The following is a 24,338-nucleotide window of genomic DNA, read 5'->3' on the forward strand; positions in this document are numbered from 1 at the left end:
GAGATGTGGCGTGGTATGGTAGAGGGTAACCTTGTAAGGAAACGTGGGTACAAAAGTTGTGGGGAGGTACGTTGTGGTGGGGAGGTGGTGCACGTTCCAGCAGCATGGTGGTGCGGTTAGAGGGGTAAGCTGGGTGCTACTGTGGTGTGGTGAATGGTGTTGTGGTGAATGGTGTCGCGCGGAAGCCATGTGGTAGAGTAGGTCTGTGGTGGTAAGGTAATGAGAGGTGGTGTGGGGCATGGTGTAGCGGGAAGTTAACCTGTACGGTGCAGTAGGAAGGTGTGGCTGCGTGGTGGTGTGGTACTGACAAATCGTGGTGTGGTGCATGGTGCTGTGAGGAGGCACGTAGTGTGGTGGTGGGGTATTGAGCGGTTGGGGTAAATACACGTGAGGCAGCCGGAGTTCACGGAAGATCAAAGTTTTGCTATAGTTACTGAGGTGCGCAGTGTTGTAGGAGAGGAGGAGATGGTGATAGGTACACAGGTGGCTGACTGACCGCCTCCTAGATGGGGAATAGAGGATGGACAAGAGGAGTTGCTCCTCCTCATGTTTGACAATGGGAATAATTTCCTTCAATCTTTATGCTTAACATAAGTTGCGCAGTGACCTGGTGTTCATGATCATAAATTCAAACGCAGCTTAAAAGAAAAAATAAATGAGAAAGACGTAACGATGTGTATATAACAGTCTTATCATTCTGAATCATTATGTATCATTCATTAAAGTGATAAGGAAAAAGAGGTCAAATTTACTAGGCACATTCTTAATGCCAACTGATCACCGAAAAATTACCTTAATCTCACTTTTCAATTCCAACATCCAACGGAGAACGTGTACAGGAAACCGAGCCAGTAAAGGCAAAGACGATGAGGAATATACACGACCACAAAGGTCTGCCTGGTGAGCAAACAGCTTCAACGTGTAAAGGTGTAACACATTTCGCTTCCTCCATGCACAAACACACTTAACTGGAAGACGTCGAAAGAGCCACTTCATCCGACACCAAAGACGCCATTAGCTCATCCTACATAATCAAACGCTTCTCCCAGGGCTGGTTCATCATTCCGTGGCTAATGACATCGGTAATGAACTCCCGAGACGCAATCTCCCTCCCTCAAAACACGTTGTATCCTCTCAATTCATCAAACAAGTCAGGTTACAGACCGGCGTGTCTCACGGCATTTTCACTAACAATCCGAGACGAAACTTTTACAAAGACAGAGTCAAATGACGTTATTATCAACTGGACAACACCTCCAACTCCCCAGCTGTGACCAGGGAGCTCCATGGAGAAGCAGCATTACCCTACCTACCACTCAACCTCCCTCCCTCTCACCCATGAAACGTCCCTTTAATTTCACTTACATTTCCTCACCAGCGCCTTCACACGGAACAGCTGTGGCATCGTCCCATCACAAGCACCTTCACCTCGTCCATCCTACATCAAAATTTTGAAGACTTCTTTCTATTTTCTCTCAAGTCTTATGCAGTGCAACTTACGTGCGTGTTACGCCACCTGTTGGGAGCTTGACTTCAATCCCCACACCTCGGTGTAAAAATCACAGACAGCGCCCTGTTGTTCTTTGATCAGTTAAGCTATTTGAGGCTGCGAGCCGTAAGTCTTGACATAAAACTACAGACTGGTGGATCAGATACGTTTTTCTATAGATTCCTTTTTCTTTCATTCAAATGATGGTTCTTCGTTTACCACAGGATAGTTTCACGATTTTGGAAATTTATGTTCTCTTTCAAACCAACGAACTCTCCCGTTTTCGCTAGGGGGAAAAAAAAATTGTCATATAAAACGGTTTTAAGATTTTCAACCCATGTAACCTCAGCAAGGATAAAGGAATCAGAACACATCCTTTTGTATAATGGATTCAGCTGTACATATCCATATATAACAGGATATCAGGGTTATAAACTCGCTCTGGATCAATAACTTGGCCCTCTGAACGATATATGAGCAGGGTATATTACTTATACGATGGATACAGCAAGATCGAAGGGCCTCTCAAATCCTCAGAGATGATAAATTGGCTACAGTAAACATAGCCAAGGAAGGAAGGCAGTCAGTTATTTACATAAGACAATCTATTTGTTCTTGGCTACTAGACTGGAGTACTAATGCGAGCTTCCTTACAAAGCAGACTGTCGCAAAATTTCATGATCGGCCCCATCGACTCATCAAAACAGCCCCCCTTGAATTACCGAGACAGACAAGCTGAAAAAAAAAAAAAAAACTATCATGAACACTGCACTCGTCAGACGCCGGAGAGACACACACATCATCCACGTGGATAACACTGGAAGGCTCAGTGCCTAACCCCAGTGGACACGAAGAGTGTGATCCCTGCTGGAATGACACACTAGGGAGAACGTAGAAACTAAATCCAGTGATAAAAGAGATGCTGCTGCTGCTGCTGCTGGACACGGAGAAAATAGCATAAATGTCAAGGGGTCAACGTCTGGTTTGACCTACCATCAGCAGGCTGGTGTCAGCGAGAGAGAGAGAGAGAGAGAGAGAGAGAGAGAGAGACGGACGGGCGGAGGAGGGGAACTGCAGGATTAAGCTTAGTTAGACATCTCCTCCACCCCCTCTCCTCTCAAGGGAAATTTGGCGACAGGCTGAGTAGTGGGGGTAGTATACACCTCCCCCGACACCATCACAAGACCATACAGCAGTAGTGGCGATGCGTCCATCACAAGACCATACAGCAGTAGTGGCGATGCGTCCATCACAAGACCATACAGCAGTAGTGGCGATGCGTCCATCACAAGACCATACAGCAGTAGTGGCGATGCGTCCATCACAAGACCATACAGCAGTAGTGGCGATGCGTCCATCACAAGACCATACAGCAGTAGTGGCGATGCGTCCATCACAAGACCATACAGCAGTAGTGGCGATGCGTCGTTATGTTGATTTTCAAGGCTGGGTCACCCCCATCCACCTGCATATAATCGCCGATCTTTATCGGAAAAGTCGCTTTCTCGGCACCCCATTCCCCCCCCCCCCCTATCTTGCACCGATACGTCGATCCAACGCACCACTGACGCTACGTCACGTTACGTGTACGTTGCTCGTCCCGTGACCATGACGTACGCGCCTCTACCCGTGCGTCATGATGAGGAAACACGTGTGAGGGTAGAGGTAACTTAGACAAGGAAATAAACACTTTGCTGATACGCCTAACATTAATACGCTTTATCATCCTCTTCCAACAAACGTGGGAAAGGCCAGCAGATAATGTGCTTAAATGACACCAAATGTTATGTCCAACTACGAAGGGAACTTACCCACATCAAAACATTAACTAAAAGGTAAAGTGAACTTCACATCTGGTCTTCATCAGCCTGCAGTGTTTAATACCCCCAAAAGTTGGTGCAAACAAAGTATGCGTTTCTGCTGCTTCATACATCGTCAGAGGCAGCGGCAGCTGAGAGAGAGAGAGAGAGAGAGAGAGAGAGAGAGAGAGAGAGAGAGAGAGAGAGAGAGCTACCTCCACACATTCCCGAGCAGAACACAACCATTCAGCATTGACTGTATAGCTGGTATTCACCTGAGGGTAAAGACGGTGTTTGCTTCCTCCGTAGCTCGCACACGATCCTGGGGAAGGAGCGAGTGAACACCGCACCCCCTTCAAGTCCTGTGATACAACATACCGTTACTTCATCTTGTGCTGAAATGCCAGTGCACTGCTATGTGTCTCGTTAGCAGTACCTTTCAACGCCCTACGAAAAGACGTTCAGTCCTCCAGCATCCTGTGGGAGACGTGGCTGACGGTATATACTAATATCTGTGTCTACTTCACACCCTATACTGCATGGGAGCGCCATTCCTATCCCGTCTTCCACCCGATACGAGCTTACGACTACGGCCGGAGATGACCTCGTCGACGAATCATCAGATCGCCAGTCGTCTGGGTCTTTCCCTACGCATTCCTCAATCCCAACGGAAGGTGTGGATAACCGACGACCTACCGCAGGCCATCCTCCACAACCTGAAGGCCTGTGGGTGACTAGCGTCCAGAGGACCTCGGGTATCCTTCACATCCTATAAGGACAAGGTGAACAACTCCACCACACGAACAACGTAGACGACCCGATCAAAAGACTCCGGAGGATCACCTGGGCAACACCCCACCCCACCCATCCACACATCCTTGAGAGGACATCACGAACCGCGAGCCTCCAAGGTCAATCCTCACTCGCGACTCGTCTGGCTAGACTTAAAACCTTCAGGTGGGGCGGCACGCCTGCCCTGTCGTGATCCCCCAGCACCAGCGGGTTAATACGGCTGTCCAACCCTTGGCGGAGTGAAAGCCGAACGGATGCATGTTCAACTCCGGTAGGGTGGCAAGAACGACGAAGACACGACCACTCATTACCGTGTCGTAATTCTCAATGGCGCCCGCTAACCCGTCATCCAGTACACTATAATAAGCAGCCGAGTCATGCCTGTGTAAACGGTATTTAACATGCTAAAACTCTACAAGGTTAACGACGAGCCACAAGGTTCGATGATGCTGATGATGGAGGCGGTATGCTTCAACGACGCTCACGTTTCGACTTGAAGGCCACGCGGACGCAAGTCTCCACATATCGGAAAATCCGAAGCGTCTCAAGATACCCCATGCGTTTGACAGCGTTGGCCAGGATGTCTCTCAGACCCTGGAGCGCAGACGGGACACGTGCACAGTACATCAGCCTCCTGACCTCGTATATATACGCAAAGGGGTGAGAAGCGTGAGAGAGAGAGAGAGAGAGAGAGAGAGAGAGAGAATCCTGGAAAATTAACGAAAAAAAGCTCCATTTTCTTCCCCTCCAAGTCAAGCCATTGTCACGGATACAGAGAAAATGCACAAACATTCACTCTACCAGAAGGTCATGGAATGGTTGACCATACGAAGGTAAGGCGAGGTTTCAGAGACCGACCCCCTCTACCCAGTTATGGGCGTCAGGTCTGTTACAGCAGTATAACTCTGAAGTTTTCAGTATATCACACGTTGAACACATCACGAACATCCTTAATCAATATTCAAGTACAAAGGACAGGTCACTTTACAGCTCACACCTTAAGCCTGTATGAACAACCGTTCCAGGTCCCTTTGGTCAAACAGTTGTCGTTCCTCACGTCAACAGTTTCATGTTCCTCAAGCCAACTGTTCCTTGTTCTTCGGACCAACACTTCCACGTTCACCGGTTCGTTGTGATTGTGCACCTTTGACTGTGGTTCGAAATACAACTGAAAACTTGGATTTTCCCCATCTATTGTTTCCGGCGTCTTTTTTTTTTTTTTTTTTGTATCATTATTTTACGTTTACATGAATTACGAGAACATATAAACGTGTGTGTGCGTCCTCCATCCGCTCCCCAGGCAAATAATGTCAAGGAGATGTCAGAAGGTTCCTGGTCGTTTGGCGTCAATCAAAGCACTCGAATATCTTGCAAATTTTACAGCGAGGTAAAAGAGAGAAAAAAAAAAAAATCACTCCATCATAAAAGGCGAGGGTGGCTTTGGAGAATATTCTCATCGTAAGATCATAACTGTACAACGAGTGAACCACAGTAAACCACACTCACGTGAATTCAACCACAAATACCAAACTCGGTATCTGCAAGTCTGAGGACATCCATGTACCAGCTAAGGCTTGGAGAGAAACGCCAGGGTTCTGGAAGAATAACACGCTAAGGCTCTGAGGAGGAAACACTTAAGATTTAAAGCCTTCTTCCTCCTCCTCCTCCTCCTCTTCCTCCTCTGTCCTCCGCGTGCGTTTTTGTCCCACACACAGTCAAGACGACAACACAGGAGACTACGCTGCCAACGTCTGTGATTGAAGCGTGCAGTTCACCTGTGTGTCTGGGTACAAGTGTGCCGGTGTAATGATTCTATCGAGCACATGGGTCTTGTTTCACATTACCTACTTTCCCTTTCTAATCAACCAGATGGGCCCTTATTTTACATTACCCCTAATAAAGGACAAAGCGATACACGTTTCGTTTATCGAGTTTGCGGCATGAAAGAAGCCATTGTTTAAGAAAGCAGAGGTGTATGCACAAGGGGGTTTTGCATGGTGTAAGTCTACATTCAACTGTGCAACAATGGAATTATACCGACAATAATAAGAGTTCTTTTACTAACCCCTGTGTTAATGTTTTACACTCTGTTGTTCTCGGTGAGGCACATCAACGGGGCCTCTTCTGTAGAAACAGCCCTTGGGACAGTACAGCTACTACAACTACACTTATCAAGCAATGGAGAAAGATCAAATTCACTCTCGAAGTCCTCAGTGAGTGAAAATTCTTGGGCTCAGGATATTCAGATTTCTCTTTTCTGTAGCAAATGCTGCATACTCTTAACAAGCATTTCCCCTCCTCCGCCTCCCTTATCATCATCGACCCTCCACTCCCACCAGCCTCCAGCCTGTCGACCCACATCTGTCTGTCTGTCTGTGTCTGTCGTCGACTCCCACTCCTCCCTTCCCCGTCCCACGACCTCAACGCCGACAGTTTCACCGAAGAACCCTGAACTGTAGCAGACATCCTAGTTACATTCACCCGTCGCCCCTCCTCCCACCACCACCACATCACGATCCTCATGCTCATAATCTGCCTTCGTAGCCACGCTCACCTGGGTCGTACACCCCACTCTTCCGGCTATGGTCCCTGTGTCGTACCTCTCCTTGTGCTTCCCTGGGTCGTACAACCCACTCCTTCCACTTACTATGCTCCCAGAAGTCGTGCAACTCACTCTTCCTCCAACACTCACTGTGCCGCACAATCTACGATCTCCAACTATCCTCCAGTGGGTCGAATGCCCTAATCCTCTCACTCGCGACCCCCTTACCAACTGTGAGTGCAGGCCATGGGAAAGCCAGATGAGAGAGAGAGAGAGCCTCATTGTGAGTGTAGGCCATGGGAACGCCAGATGAGAGAGAGAGAGAGAGAGAGAGAGAGAGAGAGAGAGAGAGAGAGAGAGAGAGGAGAGAGAGCCCCAACACACTTCCAGTCGAACCCCAACCGCCACTGCTGCAGTCCCCACGCGTGACATTCTCATCTCGGGGACCACCGCATGACCTTAAAGGTCCGATGAGAGGATAATGGCATGAGAAGAAATTACATGAAGGAAAACAGATGATCTGCCACCAGAACCATTCTCTCTGCCTCATCCACACCAAACCCCACGACCAGACTTTATCCCATACAAGCTACCGTCCCATTTTTCTTTTTTCTTGCGCAACGACTCAGTTTTACGACACAACAGAGCAACAGTAATTCTGACACACTGCCAATAAACCGGTCGCACCGGTAGTTAAAAGTTTAATGGCGCGAGGGAATGCTTTAGTTTAGACTCACTCCTCACTATAATGGCACAAGGGAATGGTGAAGCTCAGACTCACTCCCACCATCACACACTCCCCAACCCCGCCCTTTACCTCCTCCTCCTCCTCCTCCCTCTGGCTGACCCAATCGCCCACACGCGCGTGACCTCCGATCCCCTCCTCCCTCACCTGGTTACCACCAAACGTGAAGGGTCACTCTCGCACCACCTTGCCTGACCTCCCCATCTCCAGCAGGTCAAAAGTGGAGGCAGAGGCATCCTCTCCTGCAAGAGTAACGATGAACCACCCGCGCCTTCCCTCGACTCCATGACTCGCATCATGCTGGGGCTATTGAGGGAGAACGCAGCTCACGATCAGCCCCCGGGGGAGGGGCAGGTGTGCATGACATTTATATGACAGTGCGCTCGAACGCCTGCCTGCACCTTCTCCTGACCTTTTGTTTGATCAGGTGAGGGGCGTGGCGCTCCGCGAGGTCAGGTCAGAACCTGCACGCGCTCGCGTGGATCCAAGCAGCGACCAGCCTCTTACTCCACTCTACTCCATATTTCTTTGCCTGCCTACAACCACACATATGGACCACTCCATCCTTCTTTATCAACACTTTGCTACACACACAGTATACGTATAGTACATGAATGGAATAAACTTCATGAGGACAAAGTAGATGGGAGCCAGCATTCGGAAAATCTAAAAGTCGTATGATGTTAGAAAAGAATCAAGTAATAGGGCCCCAAAAGTGTAAAACTCATCCCCCTTACACTACAAATAGGAAAATACACACACACACACACACACACACACACACACACACACACACACGTAATAATCGACCAACGAACCGTCTAAACACAGGAGCCCCACGCCAGGCTCGTACCATATGAACCTTAAAACTCATATACACTACTGCTGATCAACGACAAACAGATCCCTAAGGAATGTACAGTCCTCGTCTGTAAGGATGACTTCTGCCTCCGTCTACTTCCAGTATATACCCGACGCTAACTTCTTTCTGCTTGGCTGTCACTCCTTGAATGCCAAAGCTGAGTTAATCTTTCCCCCCGACACATGATCAAAACTGCTTTGAAACCCGTTCTCTGCAGGCGTTCGGCGTCCTTGAAATAATACCTTTCCCTCAAATCTATTTTCTCTCTCATCACATATTCTTAGCAGGCAAATTTGCCTGGCGTAAGGACGGTCAAACGCGCATCAGGGATGCTTCTTACACAGCAAACGAAACATGACACAACCTAACCTCAGGTCAATCCTACTGCCTAAACCTCCTCTACTTGAAAGTCACACGTGTACTGGCACGTCGAGCACCAAGAGTCTACTACTTCCTGGGTCTTGGCAATCGTGTTCTCGCTAACATTTCCTTCCGTGTCTCCCGTTCGGGCGTCCCATCCCCCCCCCCGGTAAATACCGCTCCTGTGCCGCTCCTATCCACTGAAGTGCCAGGGCGTCACTCCCGAGAGATGACGTTTTTAACTGGCACCGTCGCAGCCATCCCTTTACCCTGGCGACAGCCGCCTCTTCCCTCCGCCGTAACGATGGTTCGATACTATCGCGAAGTGCGACCTCTTCTCTCCTTCCACTTTTTCCCCCCCTTACGCATGTTCAACGCCCACCCAAGGTGTGGTCACAGTTCCACCATTCGGTATACGACCTCTTTTAGTTTCTACAAGATACCAAGTCAAACTTGACAGTCTAATAACAACAGACGTCATATATCACCTCCAGCAACCAGCCTTGGGTCACATGTATGTGTGTGTGTGTGTGTGTGTGTGTGTGTGTGTGTGTGTGTGTGTGTGTGTCACAGTAGTTTTTATAACGCAACGAATAAACGTAACTTCAAAGTGCAGTCTCGTTTTACGATACCTCCAACACGCTTTTATGTACCCCACGGCGACTGTAAGCGGGAAGGAATTAGCCATATTAAGGTTTTCCACAGAATCTACGCCCAGGCAGCAGTTCCTTTGTCAACCGTCCAGAACTCACCCCCAACACTCCACCCACCTAACTCCATTCTCATTCCAGATCCTGAGGCTCTTGAGACTCTCTCTTAGTCAGCAATATTTCAAGGTGAGGCAGCTCACACGTCTGATGATCATCACCATTTCTCGTAAAAGAGAAGAAGAAAAGAAAAGCAAAAATACCATGCGAGTATAAGAAGCCTCAGTCAAACCCAACTCACTCAGTGCACATTATTTTCTTTCCTTCGCCTCTTCTGCCTCGCCGTCGCCTCCACATCAACACCACCTCCAGCGTTCACAAACGTTGCAGTTAAGAGAGAGGTTGGTTTTTCTCGTCATCTGTTTCCCTTCCCGAGACCCAGGTGTGCCTCACAACCGGCAGCTCCTCTGGAAGCGCCCTCGAAGCCCTATCCACCTCGGCGCCTGACACACAAGAGGACTCGAAGCTTACTGATGGTCTATGAAGCTGACGACCTCATCTTATATCAAAAGTATACACACCAGAGCAAACGAAAATAATGTCATGTAATAAACGTAGCCGTTTATAACCTAATGAAACTATTTCTGTTGTACATGATCTGTCTTAAGGACACACACAAAAAAATAACCCTCAATAATGTTTTTCTCTTCGGAACCAAACAATGATAACTTTCTGTAGTCTACCCTCGGGCTGAAACCAAGAGGTGATACAATCAAATTTCGAGACTATAATATTCATCGAATATCCTTCATCAACTTGCTGTTTCTGTCCTCTGTCCTTGAAATGTATTCCTGAGCAATGAACCCTATAAGTGGCAAATAGAAATAGAAAAAAAGAAAATGCTACACACAGTCTGTAGTGTATAGCCTAATTAAAAATTCTCAAGACACATACCACATGACTGACAACCCTATACATAACCCTCTCTCTCTCTCTCTCTCTCTCTCTCTCTCTCTCTCATACCATAAAGGAGCAGCGTATGCTTTTTTTTTTTCCTCCTCGCCTGTCTTAATAACACCACCACATTAATTACTGACAGCCACAAGACTCGGGCAGACGACCCGCGCCTCGCGGACATGATGGACAGTTCAGCGTAGGAGTGGCAGCAGCGGTGCCATCAATTATATGGAGGCCGCTCTGATCTGTGTAGGTGGGATCATGCCCTTGCAACGCCACAGGCAGTATTGCTTGTATCTAAACTTTCACATAAAACTTGACTGGGAGGAAAAAAACACATCAGATTTAAGGGAGGTAAGACACCTTCTCCTGTCGTCTCCCGATGTAACATTCAGATTTTAAGGGAGGGACGATCCTTTCTCATGTCGTCTCCCATCAAACCATCAGATCTAAGGGAAGGACGACCCTACCTCCTATCGTCTCCGATCCACACGACTTTCCGCCAGACGCTCATTTTGCAGTTCCCCGGACGAAGCAACACCAATCGAACTGCTTCTCGCATCCTCCCCATCGAACGATACCGCACCAGTGCCTCACCTTCGTTAACCACAATTTTCCTCCTTATCAGCCACTCATCCGACCTACTGCAACCCCTTGCGAGCACGACGCCACGACCCTTGAGAGCACGAAGGTACGGCCCCTCGAGCGTGGCGGCACGACCCTTGGGTGTGAAGGCCTGACCTTTTGATACGAGCTTAAGGTCACACAGTTCATAATGTTGCTACCGCTGTATCCGGGACATTCTGCCTCGAGCTGTCATCCTGCATGTAACCACCTCAACATGGGCCGGCAGTATGTTTGGGCTGTTGTTTTGAGTGTAAACCTCCCTAGGCCAGACCTAATATTTCCCAATCGTGTTTCACAACGCACTCACCTCGCCTCCGGAGGCTCCGCCATGGAGAGCGAAAGCTTTCCCAGCTTTCTTATTTCCCCCCAGTCGTTCAAGCTTTAATCTTACTTTACCCCCCACCAGTCGTTCAAGCTTTCTTCTTCTTCCCCCAGTCGTTCAAGCTTTCTTATTCCTCCCCCCCAGTCGTTCAAGCTTTCTTATCCCCCCCCACCAAGTCGTTCAAGCTTTCCTACTTTCCCCCCAGTCGTTCAAGCATTCTTATTTTCCTCCCCCCAAGTCGTTCAAGCTTTCTTATTTTCCCCCACCGTCGTTCAAGCTTTCTTATTTACCCCCAGACGTTCAAGCTTTCTTATTTTCCCCCAGTCGTTCATGCTTTCTTATTTTCCCCCCAGTCGTTCAAGCTTTCTTATTTTCCCCCCATTCGTTCAGATGTTTGCCCGAGGAAATAAATACCTTCCAGTATACATAATCCACCAACATTAGATCTTGTGAGTGCGAGACAACATTTCTTGAAGGAAGATACAGGTGAACACAACTGAATTCAAACAGCAACTGACCATTGGGTCTTAACGAGGCTGTTTGCGATCGTGGAAGAGAATTGAAACTTGTGGATTAATGCGGTAAGAGTAGAAAGACGTACAGATTTTCTATAGAGGAAGACTGTAAACTTAAGAGTGTAGCTAAAGGGGTGCAAATAATATTCAGTCGTGGATGTGAAGCGAAACATTTATCAGGTCTATGCTTAAGCGGATCTATGGTAATGCTTTCAACTTATCCATTTGGTAAATCATCACATATGTTAACAATCTCGTTAGAAAGGAAAAACACTTCGCCTCACTGGAGCTATAAAACGTATGCACACGAGTTTATATCCATTACGACGAGTGCAATCAGACGAATCGATCCTTTAACGAGCTCGTTCCATGGAAATTATCGAAGCCTCTTAGTGATAATGAATATCTGCATTAGATCACCTCCCAACCCCTCTCTTTTCTAAGCTAAAACAGAATTAAATCGTATGGTCAGCTCTCACAGGATTTGTCTTTTCAGGCCGGGAATCACCATCGTAGCTCGCCTACGGTACTCTTCCCCCCGTTCTGTCTACGCATGTCTTTCCTCAAGCAGAGTGACCAAAGCTGAACACGTTATTCTATCCCAGGCCTGCCTGTCAAAGATCGGGAGTGGACGAGAAAAAATTGTTATCACCATCAGCTTTAGCTCTTTAGTTTCAACGTTATCAGCATATCTTATCTTCGTTACTATCAAGATTTCACCTCCTCATCTCCTAAGCTGGTGTGGGGCTTTTCTATTGTAGTCATACAGGTACCATCGCGCATGATCATACACCAAGAGAGGTTATGGACGCTCGTTAACACGGCAGGTCTGGTTTATATTCACCTCATCAGAGTCTTGGTCTCGTATCCTTCCCCAATGGAACGACTCGGCCGGCGTGGCAATCACTCCGCGCCGATCACGTTGCAGCTGTCGTCCTCTCCGCCCACTTGAAGATCTCGCTCGTATCTCGCGAGGGGTCGAGAGGCACCGTCAACAAACGAGCGTCTTCCTCCTATCGGTTCCTGTTTCGTCTGCTGATATGAAGTTACAGTTTGTCTTTCGTCGGTACTCGATACGGGCGGGCGGCCGGGGTAGAAGAAGGTGCTGGTGGAGGGGAGGAGAGATGGGAGAAGGAGAGGAAGGTGGGGGTGGGTGGAATAAGTACCCAATGTCTCCCACTCCTCCTCCTCACCACCCCTAACCAAAGGACAGTGCGGCGTTTACGACAGGGTTGTTAGAATTCTATCATTCCCCCCACACTGCCAGTCTGAGATTCGAACGTCGTGGGGATTTTTCACATAAACTCAAGCGTCTTTAAAGCTCTTTCACTTGTGCTTCCTCCAGGAGAACGGTACGCTGTGTACACCAAGGTCGTACTTTATCTAATGGATCTCAGACTTCAGAATATATATACACACACACACGTATAGCCTCATTTTCTTCGAACACCTCCGAACTTCAATCAAGGTGGGGCTTGGGAGCCGCGTCTTCATCATGGGATGAACGTAATAGCTTGAGTGTCATTGGCAGAACCCCCTTGTCCTATATATATAGTATGACCTTTGATGAACAGTTCCAGTAGACAAAAAAAAAAATCATAAGGATTCAGATCACAGACACAAACCTGGCTTTGGGTGGTGTGTGTGTGTGTGTGTGTGTGTGTGTGTGTGTGTGTGTGTGTGTGTGTGTGTGTGTGTGTGTGTAAACAAACATAGGAGTAAAGACACGGTACTCGTATACAAGGTTGAGAGTCAGGGCAACACCAGTGTAAAACTCTATCACCCCGCAACACGAACAGTAATCAACACACCTCAGAGACGACACTGTTTCAGGGAGAGGAGGTCCTGTGTAACGTAACTCGTAAATTTCTACGAGAGAGAGAGAGCGAGAGCGAGCTTGGCTTTGGACGAATGAGCAGGCCGGGTTGAATCGGTCGACAGAAACCGAAGTTACAGTTCGGGAAACCAGCAGCCTACAGATGACAGACGAAGACGACGACCCTGCTATACCAATACGATCATATAATTTCTCTAAAGCTGTTAATCTGATTCCATGTGATTTTATGGAATCTGGGAAGCGCTTGAACTCAATAGTCTGTGCTTTCTTTTTTTTTTTTTTTTTTGCATGAGAAAGACGTATAGAAACTTAAAAACTGTTCATCTAAATCTAAGTATTTTAGTTTTCCTTAATAAATTCATCAGCCTATTTACAATGACATCAGTCTAATATTCACTAAAATTTCTATTTCTTCCATATTTGACTTAGACTCCTACATATTTGGTATTCTGCTTGTATGGGTTACACCGTAGTAGTGTGCCTGTATGTGTCGCAAACTGGCTTAGGTCTCCTCTTCACTAGGTAACCATGGGGTTCAACCCTTAGTCCACCAATAATTGTCTCAAAATAAAGATTTTTGTTGAGGTTGGAACGCCTTTCTTTATTCAGTGTAAACCTGTCAATCTTTTGGCCTTCCAAGTACTACCTACCTAGCTATCTCCACATTCAACCACTCTAGCGATATAAGCACTCGTGAGGTATAATCTTCGTATCAAAATGATAAAATGATCGATAAAAAACACGAACACAAAACAATAAGATGATGGTTACCGCAAAGGAAGCCTATCGGATAATAAAGAACGTTCCCACTTTATTAAGTCCCGCAACAACAAAGTAGTCAAAAGTAAAGGCAGACCAAGAGCAGATACCTGTTGAAAACTTGATGGCTCCCACCAGAGGTCAGCAAAGGTCAGGCGCACAGCAGTAAAGGGGATGGGGGACAGGTCGTCGGAAAGCTGGTCGTGTCGTGACGCCAACCAATTCCTTCCATAATCCAGACATGATCGTAAAAAAAAAACCAAAGGCTTCGACTCATCGTAAAACAAGATGATATCGCCAAATTACCCTCGGCCACGGGCAAAAAAAAACAAAACAAAATCAACCCTTCACAGCATCGCGAAATAACACCCCACCCACGATGCGTTAACGAGATGAAAAGTGTTGGGCTCGTCAACCAAGCACATAAGACGCGTCTTAATACACATAACGCTCATGGACAAAAAACGTGACGATGAACTACGTGGCGGCATCGATGTGGTGAGGGGGTGGGTGGGTCCGGGGATGGAACGGAAGTCGAGGCGGTGCTGGTCGGGTCGGTGGGGTTGGGCTGGTTGGCTTCGTGGTAGCCAGGTCAGTTAAAGAGGAAGAGGACGGGTGTGAGGCGATGTGGTGCTGGTGCTGCTGCTGCTGACGGTGGCGGCGCCCGCTGGGGAGGTTGGCCAGGACGGTTGGAGGGAGAGGGGAGGAGAGAACCGACCGACCCCTCCTTCGTCTCTAAGATGATAGCAAAGGAGCATGAAGAAGACGAGAAACAAAAGAGGAGGATCTACTTTTCCGAAGAAAAGAAAAGGATTATAAACGAAAGGATGATACGACAAGCAGCAGAAAGAGAGAACGAACCCTGTAGGGATGGAGGATACACGAAGAACAGCGATAACAAGAGAAGAACAAGACACACGGTATGGGAGGGAGAGCCCACGACCCCTAACACGGCAACTAATCCAATACATCGTCCCTAAGTGGTCATCTGGGTGTAACTTAACTCAGTGTAGGTGGCGTGGTGGAGGGTCACACACCCCCTCGGATCCAAGCTTCCCTTTCCTGGCACCTAGTTAACCAGGGAACGGAGGTGTAGATGTCAAACTAGTCTTCACCAGAGAACCAAAAGTGTCCTGAGGCGCCACTGCTACCTGTTCGACATACAAGGCTCGTCTTCACTAGTACCTTTAGACACATTGATCATACGTCTGGTCGACAGGTGCCGTTAACATACAATGATCATCCATCTGATCGACCAGGCTTGTCTTCACACGTACTGACCATATCAAACCATGTCGACCAGGGGCTGTCGCTGTTCCTAGTCAAACAGCAGAACTCCAGAATTTACTTCTCCACACCAGGCTATCTTCACTCGCACCTGGTCAAGCTCACGACTCTAGCGAGGGCACCTTTACGACCCCACAGCCTGGCTTGTAAGAGCCTGGTGGATGTGCCTCCCCTGACGCCCCCAGGACCCCCACAAAGTGTGGCATGCACCCACCTATACTGACGGGCTGTGTTATGTCTACGTTGTGAAGAAATCAAGAGCACCTCCGTGCCCCCATACCACTGTCTCCCGCCCCCATATATATTAACACCCAAGCCCGCAGAGAACCCCAAGAAAACGGAAATAAGGCGTTCGATGGACGAGAGAGGAAACACGAAAGGGATCAGAATAAGACAGAAGGGCAACACTGCACTCGAAACTAAAATAATACCGAATTGTTTTGAGATCGTAAGGATCAAAACAATTTACCATGTCCAGATCTTACGAGAGAGAGAGAGAGAGAGAGAGAGAGAGAGAGAGAGAGAGAGAGAGAGAGAGAGAGAGAGAGAGAGAGAGAGCATATCTACTTTCCCTAAAATCGATCACCTTCCCCATATCGCGGGGCGCAGCGTATGGTGACGTGGACCTCGGTCAGCGAACACTATTTATTGACGGATGGCCGGCGACAGTCACTTTAAAACATGGCTTCTGACATTAAAAGGTGACGGGTCAATGAGGGCCGGGGACAAAAGGCCGAGGCTAATTGTTTAGCGCAATCCCTACAAAAGAAAGCACATTATATATATATAGTGTTAGGGCATGGAGCTGGCTGACGCGTAACAATGGATCTGATCTAGAGAACGTACACTGTGCTGCGGGCAGAGGCAAAGCAACTTCAGCTGGGAGGGAGGGGATCACTAATTCATATTGTGAATCCTCATTATGCCTTCCACTACATCAGGAGCAACAAGAACGTCTCTCCAGGTGTGTGTGTGTGTGTGTGTGTGTGTGTGTGGTTTCAACTAACGTCAGATCTCAAGCCGATAATTCAACTTTCGTCTCTCTATTTCTACGCCACCATTACATATTCCTCCGTCTTCAACATCGATTGCACTGGTGTGTAGGAACGCTTACCACTCCCAACCACACAATATAAATGAATCTCCCTTATAAATGACGACAGAATCGCACGAAGAACCGTCCAAGATGAGGAGGAGTCTCTCTTAGTTTCTTAATATGAAATATTCAGCGTGCGGGGGGCACAACAGCCCGAGTATATAACAGTAACTGGGTGAGGGAAGTCTAGCGGTGAGTGAGAGAAGACGAACGGTGAGGGACCTCTTATCTAGCGCAGGGAGGGAGAGCCTAATGAGGATAAATGAGGCGCAACAGTGTGTGTGTGTGTGTGTGTGTGTGTGTGTGTGTGTGTGTGTGTGTGTGAGGAGGGAGGATGGGAGGGTTGCAACACCACCATGGAGAAACGGTTAGTGTCACCGTGGGAGCCACGAGACCCATCAGTGCCAAGGAAGCCGCAACACCCACCAGTGCCATGGGAGCACCAGCATGGGAGACACACCGCCCACAGGTGCCGTGGGAGGGTACCGGCGACACGCATCATGCCATGTAATGGCCTTAAAACCAATATTGCTAAGTGCGGAGGGGTAATGTCAAGCGATCCTTAAGGCAAGTCTTTATCACGAGGTAAATTTTTATCATAGGCAAGTGTATGACGGTGCCACCATCTGCTGGCTGAGGGAGGAAGGGAGGGAGGGAGAGATATAAGGGGAGGGGGAGGGAAAGGAAGTCGATGGCGAAGACGAAAAAAGAAAGAGGAGAGAGAGAGAGAGAGAGAGAGAGAGAGAGAGAGAGAGAGAGAGAGAGAGAGAGAGAGAGAGAGAGAGCATACGTCTTGCCGCCAACTGATACTCACACATATACCATCCGGTGTGTACGAGCCCTGATGCGATTACAAGAAATTACAATCTTAAAGCGCGTCTCTTGATGCGGGTCATCGTACACTTACGTAACTCCTTAATATTACGCCACCACAATCTCCTCCTGCTACAATAACCGGACGGCGAGTTAAGGAACAGAAATTAGCAGACGATAAAACACACAAAGCCCCGGATCCTTCGCCTACCTCGGCAGCAAAGCCCCCGGTTCTCAAAAATCCAACGCGTAACATTAACCAACCCTCCTGGATCCTCACGGCCAAGCCCTAAACGTTGTTTACAAACGGCATTAGAAAGGCTTACGTGTATGAAGAATAATATACACATTATGCATGCTCCACAAGCCATGTGTGCGCAATGCCTTCTTTAATGCCTTCACAACACAAGCCTTAAGCTATCTTAGTTCTCCTGAAGACGGTGTCAGTGTGTGTGCGCGCGAGCTCCAGCAGTAGGAATTAATGTGTAGACGACTCTCTCGCTCCGGTGCTCGGAATCTGGCTGGAGGTCCCTAATCCTCCCAGTCCTTGTATTCGGATTATACATGGTGTAATCCCCTCGCTTCCTCCCACACTTGTCTCTCCCTACCTCCCCGCATCTGTGAATACCAGGGACTTGAACATTTTAGCATAAGCATCAGCGCTGGCCCTTCCCATCCCCTTCTGTCCTGATTAGCAAAGGAGTTGATAACGCCCCTACGTCCTCATTAGCCAGGGGAAACAGGTGGTGGTGGGAGGAGGAGGAGGAGGAAGACTAATAAAGTGGCGATGCAGAACAGGATGAAGTTAGGGAAAAGGAGAGAAAGAGAAAAAAAACGAGAATTAAAAATCACGACCGGGAGGGAGAGACGAGGAATGGTGAAGGTAGAGCAAGAGGTTTCCTCAGAGTGAAATTCTAACGCTAAATTCTAGCGACTGTCAACTCCGCAGGTGCCAGAGAGAGAGAGAGAGAGAGAGAGAGAGAGAGAGAGAGAGAGAGAGAGAGAGAGAGAGAGAGAGTGATGTTTATATCTTCCGACGGTGCTTCAGGCGGTAGAGATAACAACGAGAGCCGGAAGAGATGCCCGCCCGAGCAGAGGTAAAATTCCACTCTCGCACCCGGCGCAAACCTGGTACAGTGTGATTAACGACGTTTAACGACGCTAGTGCCGGGACACGAGGCAACTTATTCCATGGCTTCGAACGGAGGACGAACTTGGGGAGGTCAATGACGAGTGCCGTAGTGACGCAATGTTACTCACCATCCTCAAGGCCATGAGAGTAAATGCGTACAGGAAGAGGGTCATCAGTGACAGTACATGTACGAGGAAGAGGGCTATCTGAGAGAGAGCGTACGTGCAGGGAGAGGGTGACGACTGACTGCAGAGGGACAGTATCGGCGTTCGAGGTCCCGCGAAAACTTGTATGAGAGAACACATAGGTGTCATATAAGAGGCAGTGGCGGCATCACAAGGTGAAGAAGATTCGGGAAGCAGCGAGACCCATTACTGTTGCTCTACATGCCATACAATCACCAGCGCCAGGTATGGATGGAGTATCAACGGCAACAGGGGAGCATGAGAGAGAGAGGGGGAGGAGGAGCGAAGTCAGGATGAAGTTTATTACCTGTTGATTCAGGTGAGGACGCAATGCGACAGGGTCATTAAAGTGAGTCAGATATACATCCCTGCTTCGTATCAAGCACAGGACAGTACCAGCCGAGAGGCAAGTAACCAGGGGATATCGGAAGTAAGCAAGGGACGATGAGGAGTGCCGGTATGTGAGCGCGTCTGAGTGCGCGAGTTGGAAACCCGTCATAATGGGACCCTGAGGCCGGCCGACCTCCGGTGCTCTGTGGACCTCACCTTTACATCGCAAGCACCACAATACCCGCGCCGTGACCAGCGCTAGTAGGTGCGGGCTGCCGCGGGGATATATGACCTGGCATTGTGATAGCCTTGGGGGGGGGTTGCTGGAGTGGGTGACTGGCAGCGTTCTTCATGCCTTCTCTCACGGCACTATTTACCATCCATCAATCAGCTTTTAAAACCCACTAAAACTGCTGACGGAATCGTAGCCAAAGAGAGGCAATTAAAGCATGTGTATATTTCTAGCGACACGGGTTGTAAAAACTCGTTGATGATACACCTGCTTTCCTCAGGACACTCATCCAAGGGCGACAGGCTAGGGTTGTGGGACAAGAGGAAAAAAAAACAAAAACTCGTCGTGACAGACTATCACCTGGTAGCCAGCCTCGTCTCGGACAGGGCGATACACACACAACCCACCAGTGCCCGACGGACCAGAATGTGTCTGTCTGTAAAGACAGGATGATACACCACCACCACCACCGTCTCCCAAGGCCAAGGCGAGTCTGTCTGTCCGTCTGTCTGGGTCAGGATGATACACTATACACACCGTGTCTCCATAGGCCAAGATGTGTCTGTCTGGGACAGGTCGACACACTACCCTCTTTACTGTCTCAAAAGGCCAGGATGTGTCTGTCCTCAATCTATAAACTCCAGAGGATGAAGTCACGTCTGGCGTGGAGGACCGCAGCCGGAACTCATCACTTCCCAGGGAGGAGTGAGTCCTGCAGTGAACAGCATCCTCACTGTCAACCAGTTGCTCGTGAAGGAAGGGCTGTCGCAGAACGGGGAATCGGGCGGGAGCGCAAATTACAGAGCCGTGTATCGTCCACACAGCTCGGGGAGGATACAGGCTCTCAACCTTCACCATTTTCGTGTGAAAAATAGCGTCGTAACTCTAATCATTTGCATCAAAGAGAGCCACACTCAAGGGCGAGTGGCGTCCACTCTCGGAAGGGATCAAAGTCGGTTTAGGAAATGGTTAACGTGATTAACGATGGTTTTCTCGACCTTAAAGATTCTATGAGCGATAATAATTGCAGGAATGGGAGCAGCTCAAAGGATGTTCTAACATCGCAGCAAAGTACGACCTGGAGACATCATCTATACACCTGGCATCATCGAAAAATCTGAGAAAAAATATCCTGAGAACTATTCGCAGAAAATTACACTACAATGATAATAAACAAATAACTTGATAATCGACAATTAATCTAAAAATAAATAGCATCAGGAAAAGAGAAGCAATCAGTGATAAAATCCACGAATACAAAAACAACAGAGATGATCACAATAGGAATCATTAACACGAACTGATCCTGACTCCACGCAATATGATTCTGGCACAGTCCAGTGTGAAACAGTGGAAGCGATGGAGAGAAAGGACCGCGAGCCACTAATCAAAGAGAGGCTGGAGCCCAACATTCTTTCAACCTATTACCAGCAAATGTCAGAGACTTGTTGTGTGTCTGATACAGCATATCAACAATGCAGAAGATACTTGTGTCCGATTGGCTCCTTGTGAAGAACGTATAATATTTGTAAGACAATCTAACATATACACACTTTGCCCCTTGTGACGAACGTAAAATACGTGTCAAGAAAATCTAATATATCTACACACGGCTACCATCGAGAATATCACTAGAATCAGTGACTTCATGTTGAGCACACTCAGTTACAGGAGAACCAGCACCAACGAAGCAATTACTTATGGCGAAAGACAGCTAAGGAAGGCGAAGCTCACTAAATACAGGTTGGACGTGTACATCCCTCACGCCTCCTCCGCTCCTGGTAATCTCTTAAGAGCTTCCTTCCCCCACACACGATCCATCTCCAGCCATCCGCAGTGGAGGTCCTACTTTAATCGAGTACTTGCCCCTTCCCGTTCGTAACCATGAAACACGATGTCGGTGGTTTACGAACCGCTCACCTACCGCTCTCGTCCCTCTTTAAGTACGAGGGTACGACCATTCGGCACGACGTCACGACCCCCGACCGAGAAAGGACGACCCCTGGGTATGATGGCGTGATATTTGAGAAGGCACTCAAGGGAAAGGTGGGGGGGGGGGAAGGGATCGTAGGGTCGTTCTCAAGGGTTGTGCCATCGTCCCAAGAGATTAAGGAGGAGTCAGGTGTGGACTTTGATATTTTACACACACAATATATATATATATATATATATATATATATATATATATATATATATATATATATCCCCAAGTGATTTACCTATTTACATTCACATTCTGATTCTCTGCTCACTCCCTTCCTCCTTCTTGACCTAATCTTCTCTCCCATGTCCAATCCCATCTCGACCAAATCTCCTCCATGTCCCATCTCATCTCAACCAAATCTTCTCTCCCATGCCCTATCTCATCTTGACCAAACCCTTTCTCCCACGTTCCAACGAGTCTTGCTGTGGTCTTCATTCCAGGTTTTTAGTTACAGCTTTGAATTACATGCTGGAAGACTTTCTCTAGTGGGGTCTGTCTTTTTGTGTGCTGCCTCCTGCTTATCCAGTAGGGTCTGTCTGTCTGCTGCCTTCTGCTGGTACAGTAGGACTGATGCTTTGTCTGCTATTCCTTCTGGTGCTGTGGGTCTCCTATTTTGTCTGCTGACTTCTGGTACAGAGGGTCTGCTGCGTTCTGCTGGCACTGAGGGTCTGTTACCATCTGCTGGTATACTGGCACACTAAGAGCAGATAAAGGTCATAAAACCAACACAACATGAAACATTTTGGAGCATACTGTCTGGTATAGCCCCACGATCACTGATCGGGAAGCAGGATCGAATTCTATCCGTTACACAGCTTTGGAAAATGCATCAGAATATGTGTGTGTGTGTGTGTGTGTGTGTGTGTGTGTGTGTGTGTGTGTAATCTGGCCCATACAGGCGCGTTAAGGTAGAGGAAGGAAGACACTGTTCTACGTAAAAATTACGAAGGTGATAACCACAATAACGAAAGCTACAGTAGATTCGCAAGCACCAACGACAGAATCGAAACTGTAAGTAAATTCGAAACTGTGAGCTTGCAATGATCGTTACTCGCCTCTTATCTCTACCGTGCCTTTGAAAACCAGTATCAGAAGCAGCTGCAGCAACTAGCCTATAGGTCAGGAGGACTCTGAGGCCACAGCCACAGCCAACTGTACCGGCGTCACGCACCCCTAAATCCCAACGCTCACCGGGCGCAGATGGAGAGAGGAGGAGGAGGAGGAGGAGAAGGGAGTTGCTGCACCTACTGAAATTTGCAGCGTTTAGCTACTGCTCAATGATTCAGCCGCTCATGATATAAAAAACCGATGGCTCCGACGCCATGACCCGGCCAGCCACCAAGCCAGTCTTCCGGCTTCACGCGCCGGGCGTCTAGCTCTCAAAGTTTGTCTAGACATGGGTTACATTCCTGCTTGGCTCCTACCGGTGCCGCATGAGGTGGGTCTCTCGCTTAGCTGTGGGGCTGTATTGACACAAGCGAGGAGCTACCGTACTAGTTCTGGTGTCCGAACTAGTTTTCGTCGGGAGCGGTTACTTTTACTTTTTCTAGACTAGTTCTGGGCCCGACACTGACTAGCAAGTTACTTCACTACTTGAGGTGCATGGAGTTCTGGGCCTGACAATTAACTAGCAGTTAGGTCACTGGTCAAGGTGCATGTAGTTCTGGGATGCCTCAACACAAGCTAGTTACTTCACTACCTCTATCTCTACAAGAACCTAGTCTACTTGTTCAGAATTCTACTCCATCTACGTTAGTACCCATTCATCAAAGGTACGATACAAAGATAAATCTTGTTTCTATGACTTTCCAATATCGAACACAGGGATGAAACTAAAGTCCCTCCCACTGTGGCCAAATGACATATGATCCTGCAACCAAAGAACACGTGATCCTGCAACGAGCCGACACGTGAATCATGCCACACACACACACACACACACACACACACACACACACACACACACTCGTGGATGTTGATGCACCACCAAATTCATCGTTCCAGCGTGGCAGTCGGAAGACAAGGAGGCACAGCAGCTGCTGCATCTTGAACACATCGCTCACCTGTGCTTAACATGAGTCATGAAATATCAAGTGACCCAGAAGAAGGAGGATGAGAGAAAACGTACTGACCCTCGTCAAGGATGGTAGAAAATGCACTGTCCCACAGCAAGAATGGTAGAAAATGTACTGATCCTCAGCCAGGATGGTAGAAAATGTACTGATCCTCAGCCAGGATGGTAGAAAATGTACTGTCCCACAGCAAGGATGGTAGAAAATGTACTGATCCACAGCCAGGATGGTAGAAAATGTACTGATCCACAGCCAGGATGGTAGAAAATGTACTGTCCCACAGCAAGAATGGTAGAAAATGTACTGTCCCACAGCAAGGATGGTAGAAAATGTGCTGATCCACAGCAAGAATGGTAGGAAGTGTACTGATCCACAGCCAGGATGGTAGGGAAAGTACTGGCCCACAGCAAAGGTAGTACAATAAACCTACACCGCAGGCAGTAAAGAACGTAGAAACCCTACAATCTGGACAGAAATCCACGAGGAGGTAAAATTCTTAGAATCCCATTGTTTGGACGAAAGGGTATAGAAAACGAAAACACGTCAAAAACGCGGACAAGCCCACAGTTTGGCCGGAAGAACACAGAAACCTAAAGAGACGACACAGAATACAGAGGAACAGAAGAACCAAATAAAACCGAAACAGACAGCAAAGCAACGAAATACGTAACACTTACAAGAAAAAAATCAATACATAGAAGGTAGAAACCTACAGCCTTTGACAGCAGAACACAGACACCCACAAAAGAGACAGAAAAGAACGTAAAAACCCAACAGGTACACCACAGACGGTAAGGAAATGTACAGAACTTGGACAGTAGAAAAAAAAGAAACCCCACCTCACTGACGTCAAAAGTAGAGAACCACAGAGTAGAGAAAACATCATAGAAACCCCTGCCTCGGACGAGTGAGAAACACAGAAACCCAAGGCCCCGACACAGACAGCGACAGACG

The 24,338-nt window shown here is 48.0% G+C and overlaps 1 protein-coding gene across 1 annotated transcript in view; it reads right to left on the reverse strand.

Moving 5' to 3' along the window:
* The window catches only part of LOC139762559 (uncharacterized), a 322,072-nt gene that overhangs the window by 88,159 nt on the left and 209,575 nt on the right, over positions 1 to 24,338 (reverse strand). The gene's annotated exons all lie outside the window — the stretch shown is intronic.

The sequence above is a fragment of the Panulirus ornatus genome, chromosome 43 (assembly GCF_036320965.1).
Source record: "Panulirus ornatus isolate Po-2019 chromosome 43, ASM3632096v1, whole genome shotgun sequence".
Lineage (NCBI taxonomy): Eukaryota > Metazoa > Arthropoda > Malacostraca > Decapoda > Palinuridae > Panulirus > Panulirus ornatus.